Consider the following 23,706-nt stretch of genomic DNA (forward strand, 5'->3'; position numbering starts at 1 on the left):
AGTGCAGTGTCAGAAGTATGGCAGCAAGTTACAGGTGGAAGTCCAAGCAGCTGTTCCATGCAGATCCAGTGACAGCAAATTCATCTTTCTAAGAGACAATATGACATCCAGATAGTGTGGTGGATACACAGTAGATGGGGATCCAAATAAGGGGTCAGAAGGCTGATAATTACAGTAGTAAGAAGGAAAAATGAGATAAATGGGAGGGAAAATGAAAGAATGATTTTGTATATTCATACAAAAAGTATGACAGCTCAAAAATCCTTGTAGCATAGGATCATTTAGAATAAATGTAAACAAATATAGAGAAGCCACTGATGTCTTACATGGGCACAGTGTGACCCTGAGTTCTGAAAGGATATGTCAGGGAAGAGTGACATCTGATAGGCCATCCTAGGACTTGACTATGCAAGTATGAGGAAGAGTATCACCAATAGGTGGGTTAATACACAAAATATTTGGTTAAGGCGAGCCATGAAACAAGACGTCACTATTATAAAAATGTCAAGTAATGTACATAATGATGACCCTGCCACTGACAATAGGTTCTGTGAACTGTAATTGTAATAAAATATATAATAGATGTTAGAAAGATTTCTATCTCAAATAAAGCAAAGTTTTGATTCTTGAGTAATTGAAACACAACATTTGCATGGTGCTGGGAAAATGAAATGTTATAAAATCCTTAATTCAATTAACAAAATTCAGTATATGTACATATATATTAATTACCTACTTATGATTATTTTTTGAGGTTTCCAAGTACTTGATTCATGGATTTATTTAATAGGCCTAAGTAGAAATGACAATAATCATCTACTTTGTGGAAATTCACTTGGAAAAATTATCCCTGAGAGAATTTACATGGGCTTTTGATTTTGTTCTTCCAAGATACAAAAGGATATTCATTCAAATACACAGTCTCAACCTGAAATTGACATCAGTTTAAATATTTACAAACTGACAATAAGAAGTGGGACAACAGCTCCTGGACTTTGTATTTCTTAAGGTGATCAGATAAATTCTGTTTCTTTTTTTAATGTAATTTATTTTCAGTTTTCAACATTCACTTCCACAAGATTTTGAATTCCCAAAAAAGCCCAGACCCAGATGTATTTACATGTGAATTCTAACAAACATTTAAAGAATAATTAATTCCAATACCTTGTATTGAATAAATAGGTAAAGAATGACTCCTAATAAATTATTTTCTATGACACAAATATGGTCTTGATACGTACAGCAAAGAGTCAAAACAGAGAGAGCAAACTATAGACCAATTTCCCCAATTAATTTTGATGCAGAAAAAATTAAATACAAGCAAGATTACAACAATATATCACAAAACTCATGTACTATGACCAAGCTGGATTTATAGCAGTAATTCAGGTCTGGTTCAGTATTAGGAAAATTAAAAGTATGATTGATATCGGTGACAAAAAAACCAAAAAATCACATTTTTTTCAATAGATGCAGGAAAAAGCTTTTGACAAAATACAACATCCATTCCTGCTTAAGAACAAAAACACCTTATAAGCACTGAAATACATGGAGCTTTGCTCAAAATAAGTAGTATAGTATCATCTAAAACCAAGAGCAAGCATTTTCTGTAATGGAAAAAAAAAACTAGAAGTCTTTCCAATAAGATCAGAGGGGAAGCAAGGATGTTCATTATCAATATTATTGTTCAATATTATACTAGAAATGCTAGCTATAGCAATTACACCCTCTACCCCCCAAAAAGCGAACAGGATGCAAAATTACCACTTTTAGAGATGATATAATGATCTACTAGAGAACTCCATTAGATTGTAAGCTTCTTGAGGGCAGAATGCCTCTTTTTGAATCCCCAGTTTTTAGCACCATCTAGTACATAATAGGCATTTAATAAAGGTCTCTGAATGGGTAATAAAGTATTTACTTGTTCAAAGAAGGGGATGGATATTCAACAGAACATCCTTCGCTGATTTAGCTGAACTAATCTAAACTGGCTCTGAGTTGCCCATGGTGGTCTACCAGTCAAGAATCAGAAAGAGAATAGAGGTACTGGTGGCGGTACTGAGTATGAAAACTCCAGGAAATTATATAAGGAGCCTGAGGCTAAAGACAAAAGGATGGGTTCAAAACCATTTAAGCAACATAAGTAGTTCAGCCCATATGGCAGAGAACCTCCTACCACAACTTTGCTTCTGAGAGAGTCAAGACAAAGACTTTACTTTCTGGCCCTTGACCTTTCTGTCAAACAGGAATTTTTACCCTATTTCCCAAATACGGATCAAATTCCAAAATAATGATAATTATTCCTTGCAAAGAATTTTCAGTGTATACTATTTGTTCCTTGTTTCCTTCAGTACCTATGTAGTATATAAATTAATTTAGGTAGAATTGTCATTTGTATTCTATTGGTTTGGCCTACCTATGACCTATTAATATTTTTTCAGTTGTTTAGATCTGACTTTATTTGTGTGAAAAGCATTTTATAGTTGTGTTTGTATAGTTCCTGTGTTTCTCTTGACAGGTAGACTCCCAAATATTTTATTTTATTTACAGTTATTTTAATTGAAATTTCTCTATCTCTTGCTGCTGGACTTTGCTGGTAATATATAGAAAAGCTGATGATTTATGTGGGTTTATTTTGTATCCTGAAAATTTGCTAAAGTTGTTAATAATTTCAAGTAGTTTTTTAGTTGATTCTCTAGGATTTTCTAAGTATCATATCATCTGCAAAGAGTGATAATTTTGTTTCTTCATTGCCCATTCTAATTCTTTCAGTTTCTTTTTCTTCTCTTATTGCTATAGCTAACATTCCTAGTATAAGATTAAATAATAGAGGTGATAATGAGCATCCTTGCTTCACCTCTGATTGTATTGGGAAGGCTTCTAACTGAATCCCATTACAGATAATGCTCGCTAATCATTTCAGATAAAGATTACTTATTTTAAGGTAAGCTTCATTGATCCCTATGCCCTCTAGTGTTTTTAATAGGAATGAGTGCAATATTTTGTCAAAGTCTTTTTCTGTATCTATTGTGATAATCATATGATTTCTGCTGTCTTTGTTATTGATATGGTTGGTCATGCTGATAGTTTTCCTAATTTTGAACCAGCCCTGCATTCCTGGTATAAATCCCACCTAGTCATAGTGTATGATCTTTGTGATATATTGCTGTAATCTCTCTGCTAGTATTGTATTTAAAATTTTCACATCAATATTCTTTAGGGAAATTTGTTTATAATTTTCTTTCTGTTTTGGCTCTTCCTGGTTTGGGTATCAGCACCATATTTGTGTCATGAAAAGAATTTGGTAGGACTCTACCTTCACCTATTTTTCCAAATAGTTTGTATAATATTGAGATTAATTATTGTTAAAATGTTTCATAGAATTCACTTATGAATCCATCTAGTGTTGGGAATTTTCTCTTAGGAAGTTCATTGATGGTTTGATCAATTTCTTTTTCTAAGATTGGGTTATTTAAATATTTTATTTCTTCTGCTAATCTGGATATTTATATTTTTGTAGATATTCATCCATTTCATTTAGACTGTCAAATTTATGGGCATATAATTGGGCAAAAGAGCCCCTAATAATTGTCTTAATTTCCTCTTCATTGGTGATGAATTCACCCCTTTCATTTTGATACTGGTAATTTGGTTTTCTTTCCTTTTTTAATCAAATTAACCAATATTTTATCTATCTTATTGATTTTTTCATAAAACTACTTTGTGGTTTTATTTATTAGTTCAATGGTTTTCTTTCATTTTTTTCAATCTCTCCTTTGATTTTCAGGATTTCCAATTTGGTATTTAATTAGAAATTTTAAATTTGTTCTTTTTCTAGTTTTTTTTAATACTATGCCTGATACATTGATCTGCTCTTTCTTTATTTTATTTTTATATGCAATTAGAAATATAAATTTTCCCCTAAGTATCTGTAACGGGATGAGTTAGAGCCAACCCCTGCCCATCGCAGGACGCTACACCGAGAGCCTGCCTAGGCAAACTAGGGGCTTGGCCGTAGGGGTGGAACTAGATGGCGCTAGGAGGAAGGGTCTCGTCCTTGTTGGCAACGTGGCAGTTCCAGGTACAGTTCCAGGTGCGCGGTGGAGAAGACATCCATATAAGGAAAAATGTTAGGTGATAGGTTCAGTGTATATGCTTAGGTATGTTTACGTCATCAAGATTATAAATGTATGTGAGCTAGCTGGAATAAACAAAGTTGATCTCCATCCTGCCTCCCACCTCCTTCATTACTCACAGGATCAAGGTCTCTTGTTGGACAAGAGCCTTGGGTGGGGGGGGGGGGGGTCTCAAGAACCCCAACAATTGGCACCCAAATGCCGGGCGGGGAACTAGAAAATCAGGATAGCTGACGGTATCCTTTAGCGGGGGGGAAAAGACGCACCTGCATGCCCTGAGGAGCCTCAGGACCAGTCCAAGACGAATTTTGGTGTACTCAAGAGGACAAGAGAAGGAAGACAACAATCTGTGAGTAACCTGTTCAGAAGACAGTGAAGTAAGAGGGATAGGAAATCTTACTATGGGGCTAGCAGAATCAGTAGAGACTGCTGACAGAGAAACCTTTGTGAAGATAATTTACAAATCAGCTAAGACACAAGGGGTTGCCATTCAATTGAAAGTGATCAGGGAGTTCTTAAAGGAAATAGAAAAAATTTATCCTTGGACAAAAGAGAGACCTCTGGTCTCTATAAGCTCATGGAAAATTGTAGGAGAACAACTAACTAGCTATGAATCGGAAAATCCTAGGGATCTAGAGCCAACAACCTGATAAGGTGACCTGGATGAGGTGAATGAGGATTTTGCACCATCTGCTCTGAATATATTATGAATCCAAAAAGACTGACCTCCGCATGTACCACAACCTGTACTTGAAGGTGAAGGGAAATGTGTTCAAGAATAAGTGGATCCTCCTGGAACACATTCATAAACTCAAGGCAGATGAGGCCCAGAAGAAGCTCTTGGCTGACCAGGCTGAAACTCGCCGGTCCAAGACTAAGGAAGCACGAAAGTGTCAGGAATAGCATCTACAGGCTAAGAAAGGAGAGATCATCAAGACTTTTTCCAAGGAGGAGGAGACTAAGAAATGATCCTCCTCTATCTCCTCTGTACATAGTATTCTTCTATTTGGCTTATATAATAAAACTTGACAGACTGTAAAAAGAAAAAAAAAAGATTAGGGAGTCAAGACTAATGAGTCAAGTTGGCAAAATTAGTGAGTCAAATTACCTATGTCACACTTTGTGATAAGGGAGTCAATTTTGAAGGAGTCAAATTTTTGAAATTAAAAAGTCAAAAATAGAGAATTAATATGAAGAAATGAAATGGTCAAAATTAAGGAATCCAAACTAAGGAGACAAATAGACAAAATTATGAGGTCTAAATTAGGGAATCAAGTTGTTAAAATGGTGTAAGTCTCTCCACAAAGGCCACATTGCTTAGTGTGGGTGGGAGACCAATTGAGACGTGAATATGATACCCTCTTAGGTATACACACAATAAACCTCTCAGAGAGAACAGAGAATTTCCCTCATCTTTCTACAGCTTGGTTCAGAGCTCCATGCTCACCCAACATAGGTACCCTTCTCTTTCCTGGGGAACCCAGTTCATGAGTCAGATTGTCAAAATAAGGAAATCACCATTAGTGAATCAAATTGTTTAAATTAGAAAATCAATATTAGAGAATCATACTGTGTCAAAATTACAAAATCAGAACTGGGAAGCTAAAATAAGGAGTGAAATTGTAAAAATTAGGGCATTAAAATTAGCAAGTCAAGTTGTCTAAATTAATTTGTAGAGTCGATATTACAAAATAACCTTAGCATATATAGGAGGGTCTGTTGTATAGGTTCTTAGATCTGCTTTTGTAAAAGGAAAGCAACTTTTGAAGGGTCAACAGTATATTTTAATCAAGCACATATATCATTCACTTCACATTCTGGGGTAAAAGTCAGCACCCTGTCCTACAGAGAAAATACAAACAGAGAAATAAAGACCAACAGAAAGGACTTCCAACTGCCTGACTATAATTAATACATACATCACAGATCAACAGATAGATCCAACTGTCTGACCATTACATATATTCATAGTTACCAGAGAGAGAAACACCAACATCTGGGTTGCCAAAGCCAGGAGGCTCCTTAGCGGCTACCCAGAGTCTCATCTGGCCAAACAAATACTTCCAGTGAGTAAGCCCCAAAGTAAAACCTCACCTTAGAGTTTTTATCCACTTTTTCAGAGCCAGAAAGCATGACCCTCTGACCCAATGCCTCAACAAAAATTAACAAGAAGTATTGAGGCCTATTAATGGGCAGGGAAGATCTTTAACTCTTCCCCCCACCCACCATTAACTTTACATTAACATTACAGCCAAATTGTCTAAATTAACTTAGGGAGTCAGTGTTACAAAATCAAAATCCAGGAGCTAAAATTAAGAAGCAAAATTGTCAAAATTAAGTTAAAATTTAATTAGACAGAACAACTTCCTTTTTAATCTAGATGCTTATTAGATTATGAATTTAGCTTTTAAAATGATGTGACAAAAATAGATTTTTGAAAACTTAAATATTTAATAAGTTATATTTTGTTATAAAACAGATAGTAATAAAATTAAAAGTCAAAATTAGTGTATAAATGTTAAAAACTAGCTATTCAAAATTAGAGAATCAAGTTGTCAAAATTAAAGACAATATTAGGAAGTCAAATTGTCAAAATTAGAGAATTAAGACTAGTAAGTAAAATTGTTAAAATTAGGGAGACAAAAGTAGGAAGGTAAAATTAGGGAGTCAAATTATCTAATTATCAATATAAAATTTGGGGATTCAACGTTTAAAACCATAAGAAATGTCTTGATGAAGCCAGCAAGAAAATTAAATACCCCAAAAAGCATGTTTTTAATAAATGGCTACTTGAAACCACCAAATGAGAAGCCATTTGTAACTTGAATGCCTTTAAGGAAAGCTTAGATAGAATTATCCTGTCTGTCGGTTTTTTTTTCATTTTGTCTCTGTGTCTTTGTAAAATGTCAGAAAACCTTTGTCTTACATTGTGTTTGTGTTGTTTGTATATTCTGTTACCTTGAAGATTTCTGAGAAGGGAAAATGTAGCCAGCCAGAAAATTTTTAAGAGACTGCAAAGAATTTAGAATGCTTGAAAATGTTAATGAACTTTCATACTTGAAGCATTCTAGTAAGCAAGACTGACTTCCACTTTAGGCTTTCCCTGGGAGATTAAGTTATAAGAAAAGAAGGAAACGGAGAAAAAACCTGCAAGATACTTCTTTCCTATCATTTCAGCCTTGTCCACACTGGAATTACTGAAATAAAGTCAGACAATCAAATTTTGTAGAACTGCTAAAAACATATTATTACATTAAGAAGGTTTGGAGATTAATAATTTTAAGATTGCAGGGGAGAACTCTTGGGATTTGGGGTAATTCCAGGAACTCAATCCCTGCTAAAGTATTTTAGTGAGTTTTGGGGTATCACTTTGTAGATTCGTTTTAAGGAAAAATAAGAAATAAAATTTTCCCACTGCAGGTGAATAGCTTATTGTTTTAGAGCAATGAAGAAAGGCAGCTGGTTTGGAAGTAATCCCAGACTGAAAAAAAACCAGGTATATGGTTTGCACTTTATTAACCTGTTGTTTACCTTTCTTGACCACAGAAAGAGAAAAGATTGTTTAAACCAAGGATCTACTATGATTCCCACAGTTCAGAGAACTTCTCTCTCTTATGCTCTTAACCCCTCTTATTTCAGACCAGGTTCCCAAATAAAGGTGTTGGGAAAAAAAATGCTGGAAAATATAGGGAAACTTAAATTAGATTCTGGTCACTGAAACTTATTAACTGTGTAATCTTGAGCAAGCTATTTTATTTCTGTTTGCTTCAGTCCCCTTATCTGTAAAGAGAAAAATGACAATAGTACTCATCTACCACAGTTGTGAGGATAAAATAATCTAATGTAAAGTGCTTAACACAGTGATTGGCATATGGTAAGTATTTTATTGTTATTTTTTTAATTGGTTGTTCCATGCCTAATAACTCTGCAGTGGGTTTAAAATTCCAAAGGCAATAAGATTAATTATTTTTATGGGATAATTTGAAAATACAGTTAACTGAATTGATGTTATCTGAAGTTTTGTTTCATGTTCAGATACATGATATTGTTTATATTGTTATTGTATTTCTAAATTCTTTACATCGTGAGATTTGAGAGATTATTGTAACACAAATACTGTTAGATAAAACAACTTCCTTTTTAATCTAGATGCTTTTTAAATTATGAATTTAGCTTTTAAAATGATATGACAAAATAGATTTTTGAAAACTGTAAAATATTTAATAAGTTATATTTTGTTATAAAAGGGATAGTAATAATTATAAATTTACCATAATAGAGGACTAATCTGAAAAATTTGGCTATTATGAAAGTATATAGGGTAATTTAAAGATGTAGTTTCAACATGTTAATCATGAGTCAACTGTCAGGTATTTGCTTTATGTCTAAAACCCCAGAATATGGGTAGTTTTAATTTTAAGTAAAGAATAAATGAAATGTTAGCTGTTAGGGAAATTTCAGGAAAGATATGCAAACTCTAATTTAGGGTTAGTGAAATTTTGATATTTGAGGTAAAAATTCCTGGAACTGTAATTTACTATTGTTATAAGTTTTAATTATGGGGATGGTTGTCTGAACTGTCATGAATCCAGTAGTAGAAAATGGCATATGCTGCAGTCTGGGAATTGCTAAAAGTGGATGTCTGTGCCTGGGAAAAGTTTTGCGAACTACTTTGGCATGGCCTAAGGTAAGATCCTCTTGACTCTATTTCTCCAATGTACTGTTTCCTCTCTGAAAAGGAAATTTTCCCCACCTGGTTAATCCTGAGCCTTGTTTTTGACATCCTATGGCTACGATTGGCTCTCTGATGTGACTCATGCCTGTATTCAAACAAAGCAAGGGAACTTTCCCCCTGTTATATGACATTATTATAGACATGCCCCTCCTTTTCTTTTTGTAGAAAATTTTGATCATCAAGAAGTTTTATAAGTACAATATTAAATTTATTAAATAATAAATGGATACTGGAACATCTCTGAGTTACTATGATAGGATGCAATTTCACAATTTTAACCTCTATTTGTGAACAAATTATAATATAGGGAGTACAAAGTAATAAGACAAAGATGTAATTTAAAAGTTTTCTAATTAAATAGAACAACAAATTTTGAGAAAGCAACAGGATTAGACTGTTTTGTTTAAGAAGTATAGAAAGGTATATGATTAACTTCCAAATTTATCTATCTCGGAAATTTCAGTTTTGCTCATGTTTTAGTAATAAATTCTCAAAACTGGATTAAGAATTTTACACATAAGCTGTACTGATAATGGTAAAGAAAGTCAAATTATTTTCCCATTTTTAAACTATCTGATAATTTTAAAAGGCAGAAGAGTTTATTTTATAGTTGGACCTTTAATATTTGTATGTCAGGCACAGGATTTAGGTAAGGATAGAAACAGCAAATGATAATTAAAACTGAAGTGCTCTGAAGTTTGAAAATTGGAGAACCCAGTTTAAGTGATTGTACTAATTGTATTGTTTTATTACTAGCAGAATTATCTAGGGACCTCTAGGTTTTTTGGAAGTTTCTTGTAATTTTTTAAAATTTTAAACTTAAATACAAAATAAGAAAAGAATAAAGAAACAAACTTAAATACTAAAACTAAAATAGTATAAAATAAGAAAAGACAACAGCATTGCCATGTGCACAGCAGAATGTGAAAGAGGACTCACAATATGCAGCATTAAATTTCCCTTTCAAGAAAGTCTATATAATAAATACTATACATTGTGCTGAGAACTGTCCATCTTTGCTTCTTTGTAAATATTCTTTTGTTCTCTGCTGTGCACCTGTTTTACTTTGTTCTTTTATCCTCCTTCCTCCCCCAGAAGGCTACATTTAAGCACAGATTGTGTGTGTGTGGTGTATATGTATATATACACACATATGTACCTAAAAGTACTCATGCATACACATACACGTATAGACATATACACACAATATACACATATACATAAACAGATATACACCCATACATTTACACATACATATACTTAGATATTGATAATCATAGTCATATATAGATATAGATACAAATATTCATATGCATCTATGTAAGGTCATACTATACTTATTTATCCTCTGTTTCTCCAAGGATGGATGATCTCTTCCTTAATAAGTCCAAGTCTTTACATATTTTTTTCAAGTCCACCAACTCATCATTTCCTACATCACAGCAATATTCCTACCTTATACTGTATTGTTGATTTAAATAGTCCAAAACAGTGTTGATAAATATGGCTGACATATAGTGTTGTTTCCCTATTGTTCCCTTTTGATTAAAACTATTTTAACTTTAACTTTGTCTAAGCCATGATTATCACCACCCCTGCTCCTTTTTCCCTAACAAATTTTATTCCTGATCTTTATTTTATGTTTATATGTACCTCTTATTCCCCATCCCTCCTGACTCCTCTACTTTACTGATACCCTGCCCTCCTATTACTTAACCTACCTACCTCCAATCCCTCCCTTATCCCCTACTAATCTAAACACACTTCTATATCCCTTTTTAACCTCTTCCCTCACCCTCCCCTCTAAAGGTCACTCCCTTATCCTCTCCTCATTTAGCATTTTGTTCCTTTCTGATTCTAAAGACTTTTATAGTCTTCTAGATATATATGTACTGTTCCCTCTTGAACACATTCTCCATGAAAATAAGGTTGCAGAACTACCAGCCCTCCTCCTCCATCTAATTCCTTTTCCTCTCCCATGTCATTTATATAAAACAATTACACTCTTTAGCTATTCCTAAAGGGTTTTACTTTTTAAATCATATCATGCTCAGGTCTACCCAAATCTTTTTTACAAACTACCCAGTTACTAATAACAATCTTACACATATGTTTTACATTTTATATACATAAAAGGTAAATAGTCTGTCATTATTGAGTTCCTTATCTTTAGTATGTACCTTATATTTATCATATATCAAATCTTCTATTAAGTTCAGTTTTTTTTATTTACACAAAGTTGTGAAAGTTTGATAATTCATTAAATATCCTTCTTTTTCCATTGAGGATTATGCTTAGCTTTGCTGGGTATGATATTTTCATCCAGAACCCCAGTCCTTTTACTCTTCAGTATATAGTGTTGCAAGACCTGCAATCTTTTAGTGTCACCACTGGAGGTCTTGTGTGATTCTAATTGTGGCACCACTATATTTAAATTGTTTTTTTTCTTTTACTCATAATATTTTATCCTTAAGCTGGAGGTTTTGGAATTTGATTGTGATATTCCTGTGGGTTTTCCTCATAGGATCTTTTTCAGGTAATAATTGGTGGATTTTTTTCTATTTCTACTTTTCCCCCTTGTCCTAATACTTCAGGGCAATTTTCGTCAATTATTTCTTGTATTATTGTATCAAGATTCTTTTTTTTCGTAGCTTTCAGGTAGTCCAATTAGTCTTATCTTCTTGATTATTCTAATCTTCTATTATTATATATAATCTTAATTATTCTAATATCAATTAATTATCTTAATTATTCTAATCTTGATCTATTCTTCAGATCAGTTGTTTTTCTTATGAAATGTTTCACATTCTCTTGTATTTTTTCATTCTTTATCTTGTGTTTTATTATTTCTTGATCTCTTATAACTTCACTAACTTCCCCTTGCCCAATTCTGATTTTCAAGGAGTCATTTTCTTCCTTAAGATTCTGGATCTTCTCTTCTAATTGGTTGGCTTTTTTTTTCATAATCTTGTTTTTCTTAGGTTGTTCTTTTTTATTTTTTCTCAATCTCTCATTTGATTTTTAAAGTCTTTTTAAAGTTCTTCTATGAATTCTTCTTGGGCAGGTGATCATTTGACTTTACTCTTTGGGCTAGAAAATGGTTTCTTTGCTTCAGTGTCCTCTTCTGAAGATGAATCTTGGTCTTCTCTATTCATATAGTAATTCTCTATGGTTGGATTCTTTCTCCTTTGCCTATTCACTTTTTAAAAAATTTTTAGCACTTAGTTTTTGTTATCACCTCTAGCCCTGGGGTATGGGGGATAGTACGTCTTGCCTCAGATGCTCTTTCTGTTCTCCCCTCTGGCCTGAAATCAAAACCAAGGCCTTCAGCCTCCTGTCAGTGGCCACAGCCAGCAGCATCCCTGCCCCAATGCTTCTGCATTTACCAGGCATGTGCTGGCTAGTGTCTATTTAGTGATGGACTTAGTCCAACTTCTGTCTTGTGAGAAAACTTTATTCACTTGTGGGAACTGGGAAAAAAAAACAAAAAACAAGCTTTATTGCATTATTTGAACCTATCCCTTCACGGTTGGGAAACTGGACTATATGTGGATATATATGGACTATATCTATGCGTATGTGCTGTTTAGAGCCCAAGGATCAAGGACCTAAGTTGTCTACTAGAAACTCAGATCCAAAGATCAATGAAAGTTTTCTCACAATTGTACATCTAAAGCAATCCATGTTTCTTATCTGAAAACTGGCCCTGTCCTGATCAATCAGTCATTGTTTCCATGTTACAGATATTTGGGGCGTGGGACACCAATTTTTCTAAATTCAGAAAATTGCACCTGTTCATTCTACCCCCTCAATGTAAGGGCCCCTACCAGGTCCTTTTGACTATTCCCACAGCTGCCAAATTTATGGGTGTGGATTCCTGGATCATCTAAAGAAAGCCCCTGCTCTTAAGTGGATGGCAGAACCCTTTGGGGACATCAAAGTTCATGTAATACTGACCCAGAAGAAGCCAACATCTGTAGAAGACAGCTGTCCCAAGATTCTAGATGAAGGCTGAGCATATTGTCCTAGTTTTTTCCTCTTCCCTCTTGTTATGTACGCAACCACCAAGGCCTTGATTTAAGTGTATGTTGGCATTTTCTCCTTTTACATTCTTGGCTCCCCTCTGTCTTCTGTTTGTAACAGACAATGGCTAGACAAGACCTCTTACTCTATCTGCTTATATTTTTTGCCCTATTCAGAGTTTTGTGATGCTACCTGAGATACATTTCGCAATAAGTCCCCTCAAGAAACTAGCCTCCTGGGGCAGCTAGGTGGCACCATTATTAATAGAGCACCAGTCCTGGAGTAAAGAAGACCTGTGTTCAAATGTGACCTCAGATACTTATTAGCTTTGTGACCCTGGGCAAGTCACTTAACCCTGTTTGCCTCCCCCTGCCAAAAAAATAAATAAATAAAAGGCATCTAGTCCAAATCACTCATTTTAGAAAAAGGAAAAAAAAAAAAGAAACTATCCTCCTGGGATTAAAAAATGCCATTCTTCATGTATCCTTCATTATTGCTAAGTGAGAAGGGCTAATAAATTATTGGATTTGACGTCTCAACCCCTAAGCTCATCAACCTAAGCCCACAGCTATCTGTCAGCTCAACATATCATCCTGATCTAACTGACCTCTTTTGGCATCTTGGACTTGTCAGTCTCAGACTTGGCTTAAGAAAGATAAACACAATTAGGTTGTCCAAGACCATGATTTATTTCTCTCAAAGCAGGTAGTCATGCATTGCATGAGAGCTAACAGTTGGAACTGAAAGCTCCTTTTGGGGTTGGGGCATATAGTTTATATATGCTTTCAACAGGGACTGATATCACCCCATCATCATTTTGCCTCTAGACATAAGAAATATCTCATCTTTTCTTGTTTTTTTTCAAGACTCTATCCAGGGGAGAGTGCGAATGCAGTCCCCCACTATCACAAATTATGCAGTTGAATTTCCTGCATTTGGGGAAATCACAGGGTCAACCCATCCTGAATGCAATGGATAAGCCTGGCCCAGGGGAAACTACCTTAGTGATCATGGAATCTCCCCTGCCAGATAGGTATAAGAAATACCCCTTCTATCAGAGAGGTCCCCCCACCCCCAATACCATTCCCAATACGCCTAGCCTCGGGCTATCTAAACAAAGAATCTGTCTCCACCCAAGCCTGAAGAGAACACATTGGAGCTTCTGTACCTTTGATTGAATTACTTCCAAGCTTGGGTTGGGGTTTGACCAGGATAAGGAGACTCAATGAAATCTCATTATCAGCAGTGTCCTTCAGAAGAAGAAACTGAACTTTGGAAGAAGGAGACTGGGGGAAGCTCTGAATTTCATTTTCACAGTTTATAGATCCCTTCCCTTTGGCCAAAAGGTGAAACGTCAGGATCCCCATCCTAAGACCACCCCTCTCTTTTTACCATTAGGGGATACTGTTTTCCAGAGCTAAGGCCCAGCAGGCAAACTTTGCCCTGAGCTTGGTATAACAACACTTTTTTGTGCTTATCCTCTCTATGAACTCTGTTGGGCAAAGTCCCAAAACTGTTTCACACTAGCCCCAGGTAGTCCCTAGCTCAGATGAGCACCTGCTTGTCCAGACCACATTCTGAACATGAAGCCCTGCTTTTACCAACACTCAGTCTCACTGTTGTGGGTTTCCTCAATATCAGAGCTGACCCTAGTAACCATGTCTAGTTTCCATCCTCCAGGTGAATGAAGCTTTCTATTTATAACCACGGTTAACTCTTTGGTTTTATTTTATTTTATTCTTCAGAGTTAACAATTATAGTATTGCCTCTGTGAGCTCTTTGGTATTTTCCAGAGTTATCAGCAGTTGCAAAACCTCTGTGACTCTTTGGTCATGTATTTTCAGGATTTGACATACCTTGGCTTTTACATACTTTGCTACTTAGGCTTATAATTTAAATTTGAATATGAATCATAAATATTAATTCCAGTGATTAATAAAAAACTCTTAATCAGTAATCAATAAAATTAATAATAAATCAGTCATCAATAAAAATTCACAAAATAAAATCTCTGAATATAAGACTCTTATTACTACACTGGTTCAAAGATGTAACTTCAATACATACTATTTATTAACAAACACAATTACATAATTGTGAGAAATATGCTTATTTTAAATAAAGAATAATTGTTGTGTAATCAGGAAAGCTTTTTATTAATTTTTATATCCATTTCCCTTGAATGAACAGATAGTTCCTAATGGACTGTTATATTTGTTTAGACCAATGCAAACCTTTTTATGCCCTGCTTTCAATTTGAATTTGCTGCCTGCCTTCTATTTGCCAATACTCCCGGGTTCACCCCAAAGAATTCCCTTAACTGATTTATAATCATTCTGGTGTCGATCTGAAAGTTTGGCTAAAGAGGCAAACAAGCTAAGTGATATTTTAATTGAATAGGTGGTAAATACAATAAGATGACAAAGTGTCCATTGAAATTATGACACAGGATATCTGTTTTCTTTACCATTAACATACCATAGCATAGTATGTATCCATAAAATATTAAGGAAGAGTCCCATTATTCAAGATAGTGTCTTGGGGTAAGGGTCTCATAAAGAATGCTCTTTGGTCAGTATCTGGCCTTGTTGACACAGGAAGAGGTAAGAAGCTGTTAAGTCTAGGCTCTTCTGGTTGATTACTTCAGGCTCTGGCCCTTATTGAGGAATCAAAAATGATATTAAATGATTATCACTGGTATGAAAATATTACATATTTTCTGTGAAAATATAAGTTCAATTCACCTCTCACAATAATTCTCCTAAGTGATGGTCAAATAATGCTAGATGAACTCACACTTCACCATAAGCAAATTTTTAAATTACATTACCTTGGCTGGAAATTGTCCGAGGTTGTCAACTACAGTGCTTCAGGATTTTTGCAGCATATGATCAGCAAGGCAGATAAAAAATCTATAATCCAACACAACTAGAAAGTCCCCAAGGAACCTCACAGGTAAGGATAACTTAAAGGGTCTGTAGTATTTTTCTCTCAGCAGTAAGTTATTATTATCCACTTTAAAGCAAATATACCCTATTAAATCTTTAACAGTTTTCAAACATTCTGACCACATTCTTTTAACAGCTCAACTCATGATCTAATATTATCCAGATGTTACTTTTCTAACAGCATTTCTGACATATGGTATACAAAAATTTCACAATTTAAGAAAATTTAGAAACAGAGTAAGAACATACCAATCAGGTAACATTAATTCTGTTGAATGCATTTCCATATTATCTTATCTAGAAAATCATACATGTTATCACTTTTGGCATTTTATACTAGCCATATCCGAAACTCAGTATAAAATAATGCCATAGGGAGTAATTACATTTAATAATGGCAGTAGTTAACATTTACATAGTGCTTACTATCTACACTGTATTGAGCACTTTACAATTATGGGATCTTCACAACAGTCCTGGGAAAATTGAGGGAAACAGAGGTGAAGCACTTGCCCAAGATCACACAGCTAATAACTCACATATTTTCCAGCATTATTGGCTTAAATAGCAAACATATTTTGTATGAAGTTCTGATTTACCACACTTATAATTTAGTTTCAGAACAAAATTTCAACCAAATTTAATCTGCATTTATTGTAACATCTAATTGTTACTTCTAAACTAGTTTAACAGCTTTGCTACCTGTTCTACACTCTTCTCATCCCCTGGATGCTGCTTCAGTCTCATTTTATTCTCCTCCCCACCCCCACTCAAGCAGGGACAGTTCCTTTGTCCCTCTCTCAAAAGCATTTGAGTGGATGGTGAAGCAGACAGGAGTGCTGAGGCAGAGAAGCAAGCAGGAGGCAGGATGTGAGATGTGAGATAGGATGCAGGGTGTGACTAGCCAGAAAAGACTATGCATGGAAGCCCCTCACCATGGGGACTTGCCTGTGTGCTTTCTAGCTATACTGTGTTCTGGGCCCCACTTTGAATCACTTTTGCTTCTAGTCCCCTGATTCCTAATGCTCACCCTGTGCCCAGGTTTAGACTTGCTTCCTCAGGACTTGGAAGTATAATCCTTTAATTCAAATAGGGAACTCTGTGGAGTGGGGCAGAGTACATGATCGCTGGGTGTGTCACCATCATGGCCAGGATACTAGCTTACTCTTCATAGCTCTCCTCCTGTATTCCCTGAAGATCCTACATGGAAATTTTCCTTTGAGGACTCAGAAAATATTATAGGCAGCTTCTTGAATGCAAGACATCCACTCCAGCCTGATATTGTCCCTTGCCTCCTCTTGCAGGTCATAATTTCTCTTCCTTCTTTCACCTTATTGTGACCCCATTATTGGTCATTTTACTTGCTCTTATACTTGGTCTGTGCTTGTTTCACCTTCTTTCTGACTTGCTTTGTATCTTCTCTCCAGCAGCAGCTTTTAGGATACCAACCCCTTAACTTGATGACCCCGAGTAGTTTGCCTTTGTTCCTCTACCTTGGACTCAGTTGGCACCACATTCTGCACCCATGCTGATCACCCTGCCCCCAACCTATTCTGACCCCTGAAGTGGATTCTTCGCCCCTTTTCAACAGGAAGCAGCTACTGAAGACAATGACTTTCACCCCTTTTCCTGAAAGAATTCTCCTACCTAGTGATTGAGGAGGGAAATGATATGGATACAGAGGTACCTTAAAGGTTGAGTTGCCTTTTCCCTGGTTCATCCTCTAAAGGGGCCTTAAAGTCTCTTGATACAAAGGCCCACTAAGAAGTTGAGGTGCTCTTTCCCTGGCGCCTTAACATCTTCTCTTATCTTGGAATACCATAAAACTTCCCCCTTATCCTGGACCATGGAATTCCTTGTCTCCTCTCCCCCATCCTGGGTCGTAATATTCCCCTGTCCCTCTGTAAATTGCTAGTCCTTCCTCCAGGGCTGCTGCTTTTGCATCAATAAAGCTCCCTTTGGCTAAAGAGAAGATTTAAGTGAATTCTTTCAAATTTGAACCAGCTCTCCCATCTCTCCCTCTTCAGAACCAATCTCTCTCAAACCACTTTCCTAACTCTGGATCCTTCCCTCCAAGTTTCTCTCCACTCCCATAGTCAGAGAAAAAGGTGTGAGGGGCGCTCTGGACCTGGGCCCCCTGAGAGGACAGGAGACGCCAGAGAGTCTGGACCTGCTGACGTGGCTTTGCCACGGTGGCACTGGGGCGGCTCTACTGGGCTGGGCTCCGCCCTCAGGGAGGAACTGGGGAGGGGCTTACCCGGAATAGGAGGGCAAGTTCTGGGGGATATAAGGCACAACACGGAAGGGGACGGGGGGACTTCTGGATGACTATCATGTAATAAAGGTGCTCTTATCCACCTCCGGAGTTCTGCCTGATAATTTCTCTCCCCCCGACCCCCAAAGGGGGGAGCCGGAGACGTCAGATGACCCCTGGGCAGGGTAAGTTGATGCGGTGATCAGGGTTACGCCCCTAACAATTTAAGTGAATTCTTTCAAATTTGAACCAGCTCTCCCATCTCTCTCCATTCAGAACTAATCTCTCTCAAACCACTTTCCTAACTCTGGATCCTTCCCTCCAAGTTTCTCTCCACTCCCATAATCAGAGAAAAAGGGACTCCAACTTTCTTTAACTTTCTCCTCATTTTCCTCCTACATCTTTTTTTTAACCTTCATTGCCTTCAAGTTCAACTCATCTACTGAATAATACCCCTGTAAACCCTCCAGAAGGGAGAAATGGTTTACCCTTAACTTTAATGTGTAAACCTCCAAAATATGCAAAGATGATTTTGCAGTTATCATAAATTGGAAATTTACAGTAAAGATATTACATTTTATTCACTAATTTGAACTTCTAGTTCATAATGCTAAATTTCTTTAAATTGGAAATTTCTTTTTTAATGAGTCTTTTATCTGCCCTATCAGTTTGTCTAGTTAGAAAAGTAGAGGAAGGGAATTTTTTTTTTTGAAGAATTTGAAAGTTCAGCAGGAAGTTTTCATTCTCCACACAGGATTTTTTGGGCTGATTAGATCACAGGAAAGAGTTAGTTTAATTTGCCAAGACACAAAATACAATTTGGCAAAACAACTAAAATTCCATTTTGGCCTAGGCTGTTCATATGGAAATCTTTTTTTTTTTTTTCCAATTTAGTATTTTCCTCCATGTGGTTCACCCCTCCACTACCATTTGATGCTTTAAATAGCTTGTCTACCCAGGAGTCCCCAGGAAGTTTAGTCTGCTGTCTCTGATTTAAAATACTAGCATTTCCTTTGCAATGAGGGACATTTCCATGCCTGCAAGCCCATTTTTTGCCTGCCTCTTACATACATGCCTTACCTTCCTCTACTTGCACAAATGAGGAGGAAAAAAATCAAGATTTGATTTTGGTGATTTATTTCTCATTTATTCATCAAGAGTTTGTGGGAGTCAAATTTTCCATTCCTTCATAGGAATGATGCAGTTTAGGGGTTCAGGACCCCAAAATTATCATGGTACAGGGTGGAGTCATCTGGAAAGAATTCTCATTAGTCTTACAGTCAAGTGGCAAAAGTTTATTGTAGCACTAATAAAGCAGTCCTTAGGGAATTCTATTGGGGATGAAAATTAAACTTATGTAGGAAAAGTACAGTGAATGGTGTGCCAAGTATACTAATTGGATGGTATGGGGTGGAATCAAGGAATGATCTTAAAGGAACATGCAGTTTCTGTACCTTGAGTGCAGGAGTCATTCACTACTGGAATGACTGTCCTATTTGTACAAGATAGCCTCAGGAACTGTCATCTATAGCTAGACCTCTGGATTGTATACAATAACTGTGGGAATCAGCACTTAAGAGTTGTGCTGGTACAAGATATCTTAGGAGTTAGTACAAGATAGTCCTGTTTATACAAAGGAAACTCTATATAGGTCAATTTCTTCTTGTAACAGAGAGAGAGAGTTTGCTTCACTGGGGCTCACTTAGGAGTTATTTCCAAAGATAGTGTCTTTGGGCTAGGGAGAGATATGATCCTAAGGGTTGGGGTCGAAGTACCACACCATAACCACCTAAGGGGAGTCATTTCCACCCCATTACCAGGAAGTACCTGTTTCTGATGTCTATAGGGGTGGAGTCCTCAGGAATAAAAAATTAAAAGGAGTTTATTTTTGGAAAATGACAAGACTGGGGCAGCTAGGTGATGCAGTGAATATACCACTGGCCCTGGAGTCAGGAGGACCTGAGTTCAAATCTAGCCTCAGACACTTGACACTAGCTATGTCAACTTGGGCAAGTCACTTAACCCCAATTGCCTTGCCTGTCCCCTGCCAAAAAAAAAAAAAGAAAATACCAAGACGGAAAACATCTTAATGGGCTGACCCCACAAAGGGATCAGCCTGGAATTCAAGATGGAAGACACTTTTATTGATGACTTTTGTAATAGGAGTAGACAAATCTCATAAGCTCACATCACCAAAAGGGGATGGGCCACTTCATCTCAGCTCCTTCCCTACTGGAAATCATAGGGAAATAAGATTAGAGATAAAAGGGATGGGGTGAGAGGCCAATGTGACTACCTGTAACTACATACTAATTTACAGGTAAAGGATCGATTCAAAAGCATAGGATGCACACTGACTATTGTCTCCTCCAACCTATTAATTAAGAACACCCAAAAAACAAGCCATACTGGAAACAGTTAGTCTTGCTATTATGGACATGGCCTCTGTAATGTTTGTACTAACCAGTTAAATATACTACAGTTTCCCTTTTTCACAGAGAAACAATATAATGGAGTAGTGCAACAACTAGCAAATCAAGAGGACTTCTGATACTCATGGCTGACTGACATACCATGGATCCTTTGAGGAGTAACCTTTAGCTGAATTCAAAGACTCCTGCAACTGCTGAAACCAGTTTTGACCAACTCAGAGAGAAAAGAAGATATCTTGCTTTGTTACTTATCCAAAGAACAACAGTCCTCCTTGCTTTCTGATTTATTGTATTTAAACATATCTTCTCCCTAGACCCTCCACTTCCTGCCTGACTTCCACTCAAAAAGTCCTAAATACCTCAAATATGTACAAATACCTCCACACTTTCCTACTTCCCTTTGAACAGTTGAGAACATTGTCTCACTGTTCCAGCTTACAGGCTGCTTCTCAGGAAATACAGTTATAATCTTTGTAAATTGTGACCTGATTCTGGCTCATTCTGGGTCTCCCTTTTGAACCTCAGGTTTCTTCCATTTTAGCAGTTCACAAGGGTTTTTATTTTAACTCTACATAAATTTCAAGTGGAGCAGGAGAATAATTCATATCATAATAATAACAATAACATCATAGGAGAAAAAAACCTTAGAACTCTGATTCAGTGCAATAATGTGTTCAAATGAAGGTGAAATATGCATCTCATGTCATGACAGAGAAAGGATAAACTAAAATGCAGAAAGAGATATATGTGAAGTTAAACTGACCCAACATATTAAGCAGGTAGAGATGGAGTTCATGGCTTCTCATGACCATGTAGTGAAAAATGAGGGACATCTAATGGAGCAAGTGAAAAGGGTTCTGCTGATTAGGGGAAATGCCAATCTGTAGCTGGGAACAGGGCAGCTAGGTGGTACAATGCTGACCTTGGAGTCTGGAAGACTCATCTTTCTGAATTCAAATCTTACCTCAGACACTTACTATCTGTATGACCCTGGGCAAGTCACCTAATCTTTGTTTGCCTCAATTCCTCATCTATAAAATTAGCTGAAAAGAAAATGGCAAATCACTCCAGTATCTTTACCAAGAAATCCTCAAATGGGTTCATGAAGTCAAACAGAATTGAAAGCAATTGAACAACTGCAATGTGACAAGTTGTTGATATCAATTCATTACCTATTGTGCCTTTAAGCATAATATAATTTCCTTCTTTTTATCTTACTGTCAAATTGTGAAGATAAATGAACAAATAGCCACAAGGGTAATTATACCATTTGTCAACACTTGAAAAATAAAGCAAAATAAAAAAGAACCAAAGAGGTTATAGGCAAAAAGCCTTCCTTAGGGAAACTAGATATACACGCTGGGTCGGCTCTAGTACTGAGGAGATCCAAAGCAGCAAGGCTGAGCCTTGATATAGATAGTAGTGGCTAGACAAAGAAACAGGCAATGAGCTATAGCTGTGGAAATGAGTAGGTAATAATGGTAAGTTTGATTCATAACAGGGTTTGATTACTGCAGGTGCTTGTCTGAGCCCAGGGACTACTTGGAATTTGTGTGAAATAATCTGGGATTTTGCTTCAGTAGAGTTCATCCAGATGGTAAGCACAAAGGATTATTGTTAAATCAAGATCAGGGCAAAGTTTGCTTCCTGGAAACAGGACATCTCCTAATAGTATGAAAGAGAGGAATGAAAAGAGAGGGGTTGTCTTGGCATGGGGAACCTGACATCTACATTTACTACAACCATACTGAAGTCATGTCTGCTACCTCTGCTTTTTTTTTAGTTCAGGTAAAGCATAGATTTTGCTTTAGCCCCTTGTTTTAATTCCAAGTAATTTTTTTTTCAAATATGTTGCAATATATATTTGGATTCTGCTTTCTCATCCATTCTGCTATTTGCTTCCTTTTTACAGGTGAGTTCATACTGATAGTTAAGATTGTTAACTGTGTATTTACCTCCTTCAAGGATATGGGGTGTTCAAGGAGGACTAGCACCTTTATTATAAGAGCTTTCTGAGCCCTTTTCAGGACTTTTCATCTGCATTTGGTGTTCATCTGGCACACAATTCTTACCTGTTGCCCCAAGAATCTGTAGTATGGACAGAGGATAAAGCCTGGTAAAATTGTCTCAGCAGATGGGTTAAACCAGCTTGAGGGTAACTGACAGGCCTAAAATCCACCTATGAGTAAGAAGGATGTCTGCCCCAAATATGTGAAGACTTCCCGCAGTGGAATGGATAGATGAGAACAATTTCTTCCAAAGGCAAACTGAAGCAGGCACTGTGGAGTGCTTAGAGCTTGGTCAGACATCAAGGCCATCCACTATATCCTGGGATATCACCAGCCATCTTGACTTTTGTTCTGCCACTGGACTTCAGCGACTGAAAGAGAGAGTGGTACTGAAGAAATTTCACAACTCCAGCTCACCTAATTCAGTTCACAAGTTAAGATATCACTGCATGATATTGTTGAGGTTTAAACCCAGTAACACCAAACACTGTTGAGGTTTCATGATGTGTTGTGGTGGAATCATCTCAAAGAATTCAGAGTCAGACCACCTCTAATCCAAGTGATGGGGTGCTTGGGTGCATGTACTTGGATCCCAATTCTAAAATCACATTTCTCTTTAAAAATCACACTTCTCCCTAGCCTCAAAACACTATTTCAGGCAGTTTCTCCCCAGCTCAGGGACAGCCTGCCCCAGACAAAACTGTTATGTCTCTTCCTTCTACAATAGCCATCTGTGCCTATAGAATTTATTAGTCTGTACCAGCTGTGTACTGGGTCATAAAGACATTTACTACTCATTGACCAATCACATGTATCCTAGACATACATATATTCCCTTACAGAGAGAGAAAGAGAGGGAGAGAGAGAGAGAGAAAGAGAGAGAAAGGCTTAGCCCCAGTGCCTTTGGTCTTTGTCTTAGACTGGACCCTGACATGAGTGTCTAGTTTTCTCTCCTCCAATGGAACAGAATTTTTTTTTTTCGCATATAAATTCTGTGAGCTATCTTTATTTTTCAAAATTAACACAACTATGTCCCTACTTATCTTGCCATATCTCCTAAATACCTCTTTCTGTCCCTCCTTTTATCCCTTTTACCTATTTCTCTTCTGATTTTAATACATTTGCATATCAAAATTTGTCAACCAAATGCATTTATTAAGTTCCTACTA

General features: G+C 36.6%; 1 long non-coding RNA gene and 1 other non-coding gene across 2 annotated transcripts; one reads left to right on the plus strand and one right to left on the minus strand.

The window, feature by feature from the left end:
• Positions 1–13,768: 13,768 nt before the first annotated feature.
• LOC140521920 (U1 spliceosomal RNA) lies at positions 13,769–13,931 on the minus strand. Its single transcript, XR_011973187.1, has one exon. It is a non-coding gene; the product is annotated as a U1 spliceosomal RNA (small nuclear RNA).
• Positions 13,932–18,147: 4,216 nt separating this feature from the next.
• LOC140517953 (uncharacterized) lies at positions 18,148–21,006 on the plus strand. The gene is made up of 2 exons (XR_011971793.1): positions 18,148–18,281; positions 20,579–21,006. It is a non-coding gene; the product is annotated as an uncharacterized lncRNA (long non-coding RNA).
• Positions 21,007–23,706: the final 2,700 nt, after the last annotated feature.

This window comes from Notamacropus eugenii, chromosome 1, assembly GCF_028372415.1.
Source record: "Notamacropus eugenii isolate mMacEug1 chromosome 1, mMacEug1.pri_v2, whole genome shotgun sequence".
Lineage (NCBI taxonomy): Eukaryota > Metazoa > Chordata > Mammalia > Diprotodontia > Macropodidae > Notamacropus > Notamacropus eugenii.